We start from the raw sequence: 3,348 nt of genomic DNA, 5'->3' as shown, positions 1-3,348 counted from the left end.
AATATGCATGCTCCAACCATTAACGTGGTAGATCTCTCTTACTTCAGACAAGACGGACATGCATAGCAACTCACATGATATTCAACAAAGAATAGTTGATGGCGTCCCCAGAAACATGGTTATCGCACAACAAGCAACTTAATAAGAGATAAAGTGCATAAGTACATATTCAATACCATAATAGTTTTTAAGCTATTTGTCCCATGAGCTATATATTGCAAAGGTGAATGATGGAATTTTAAAGGTAGAACTCAAGCAATTTACTTTGGAATGGTGGATAAATACCATGTAGTAGGTAGGTATAGTGGACACAAATGGCATAGTGGTTGGCTCAAGTATTTTGGATGCATGAGAAGTATTCCCTCTCGATACAAGGTTTAGGCTAGCAAGGTTATTTGAAACAAACACAAGGATGAACGGTGCAGCAAAACTCACATAAAAGACATATTGTAAACATTATAAGACTCTACACCGTCTTCCTTGTTGTTCAAACTCAATACTAGAAATTATCTAGACTTTAGAGAGACCAATTATGCAAACCAAATTTTAGCAAGCTCTATGTATTTCTTCATTAATAGGTGCAAAGTATATGATGCAAGAGCTTAAACATGAGCACAACAATTGCCAAGTATCAAATTATCCAAGACATTTTTAGAGTTACTACATGTAGTATTTTCCAATTCCAACCATATAACAATTTAACGAAGAAGAAACTTCGCCATGAATACTATGAGTAGAGCCTAAGGACATACTTGTCCATATGCTACAGCGGAGCGTGTCTCTCTCCCACAAGGTGAATGCTAGGATCCATTTTATTCAAACAAAACAAAAAATAAAAACAAACCGACGCTCCAAGCAAAGTGCATAAGATGTGACGGAATAAAAATATAGTTTCAGGGGAGGAACCTGATAATGTTGTCGATGAAGAAGGGGATGCCTTGGGCATCCCCAAGCTTAGACGCTTGAGTCTTCTTAGAATATGCGGGGGTGAACCACGGGGCATCCCCAAGCTTAGAGCTTTCACTCTCCTTGATCATATTGCATCATACTCCTCTCTTGATCCTTGAAAACTTCCTCCACACCAAACTCGAAACAACTCATTAGAGGGTTAGTGGACAATAAAAATTAACATGTTCAGAGGTGACACAATCATTCTTAACACTTCTGGACATTGCATAAAGCTACTGGACATTAATGGATCAAAGAAATTCATCCAACATAGCAAAAGAGGCAATGCGAAATAAAAGGCAGGATCTGTCAAAACAGAACAGTCCGTAAAGATGGATTTTATTAGGCCACCAGACTTGCTCAAATGAAAATGCTCAAATTGAATGAAAGTTGCGTACATATCTGAGGATCATGCACGTAAATTGGCTTAATTTTCTGAGCTACCTACAGGGAGGTAGACCCAGATTCGTGACAGCAAAGAAATCTGGAACTGCGCGAGTAATCCAAATCTAGTACTTACTTTACTATCAAAGACTTTACTTGGCACAACAAAACTCAAAACTAAGATAAGGAGAGGTTGCTACAGTATTAAACAACTTCCAAGACTCAAATATAAAACAAAGTACTGTAGCAAAATAACACATGGGTTATCTCCCAAGAAGTTCTTTCTTTATAGCCATTAAGATGGGCTCGGCAGTTTTAATGATGCACTCGCAAGAAATAGTATTTGAGGCAAAAGAGAGCATCAAGAGGCAAATTCAAAACACATTTAAGTCTAACATGCTTCCTATGCATAGGAATCTTGTAAATAAACAAGTTCATGAAGAGCAAAGTAACAAGCATAGGAAGATAAAACAAGTGTAGCTTCAAAAATTTCAGCACATAGAGAGGCATTTTAGTAACATGAAAATTTCTACAACCATATTTTCCTCTCTCATAATAACTTTCAGTAGCAACATGAGCAAACTCAACAATATAACTATCACATAAAGCATTCTTATCATGAGTCTCATGCATAAAATTATTACTCTCCACATAAGCATAATCAATTTTATTAGTAATAGTGGGAGCAAATTCAACAAAGTAGCTATCATTATTATTCTCATCATCAAATATAGGAGGCAAAGTATCATCAAAGAAAATTTTCTCCTCAATGCTTGGGGGACTAAAAAGATCATGAAAACCAGCTTCCCCAAACTTAGAACTTTCTATATCATTATCAACAATGGTGTTCAAAGCGTTCATACTAATATTACTACCAGCATGCAAATAAGATTTCATAGGTTTTTTAATTTTCGCATTGATGTCTACGGGAGCTTCTATTCTTGTAGACAGTGTTGGGCCTCCAAGAGCAGAGGTTTGTAGAACAGCAGCAAGTTTCCCTTAAGTGGATCACCCAAGGTTTATCGATCTCAGGGAGGAAGAGGTCAAAGATATCCCTCTCATGCAACCACTGCAACCACAAAGCAAGAAGTCTCTTGTGTCCCCAACACACCTAATAGGTGCACTAGTTCGGCGAAGAGATAGTGAAATACAGGTGGTATGAATAAGTAGTAGCAACGGCACCGAGAAAAGTGCTTTGCCCGGGACGAGTAAACAAGCGGTAGTGACGCAGCGGTAGTAACGCAGTAGAAACGAGTAAACAAGCGGCGATAGCGATATTTAGGAACAAGGCCTAGGGATTAGACTTTCACTAGTGGACACTCTCAACATTGATCACATAACAGAACAGATAAATGCATACTCTACACTCTTGTTGGATAATGAACACATTGCGTAGGATTACACGAACCCTCAATGCCGGAGTTAACAAGCTCCACAATAATGCTCATATTTTAGTAACCTTTAGTGTAAGATAGATCAAAAGACTAAACCAAGTACTAACATAGCATGCACTTTGTCACCTTCATGCATATGTAGGAGGAATAGATCACATCAATATTATCATAGCAATAGTTAACTTCGCAATCTACAAGAGATCATGATCATAGCATAAACCAAGTACTAACACGGTGCACACACTTGTCACCTTTGCACACGTGCGGGAGGAATAAAACTACTTTAATAACATTGCTAGAGTAGCACATAGATAAATTGTGATACAAACACATTGCAATCATAAAGAGATATAAATAAGCACCTCACTATGCCATTCAACGGTGAATAAGTATTACGTGAAATATAGCCTAAGAGACCCACACGGTGCACACACTGTGTCACCTTTACACACGTGGGACAAGGAGTCTCCAGGAGATCACATAAGTAAAACTCACTTGACTAGCACAATGACATCTAGATTACAAGCATCATCATATGAATCTCAATCATGTAAGGCAGCTCATGAGATTATTGTATTGAAGCACATAGGAGAGAGATGAACCACATAGCTACCGGTACAGC

Source organism: Lolium rigidum, chromosome 3 (genome assembly GCF_022539505.1).
Source record: "Lolium rigidum isolate FL_2022 chromosome 3, APGP_CSIRO_Lrig_0.1, whole genome shotgun sequence".
Classification (NCBI taxonomy): domain Eukaryota; kingdom Viridiplantae; phylum Streptophyta; class Magnoliopsida; order Poales; family Poaceae; genus Lolium; species Lolium rigidum.
Note: the sequence above shows the minus strand (reverse complement) of the source record.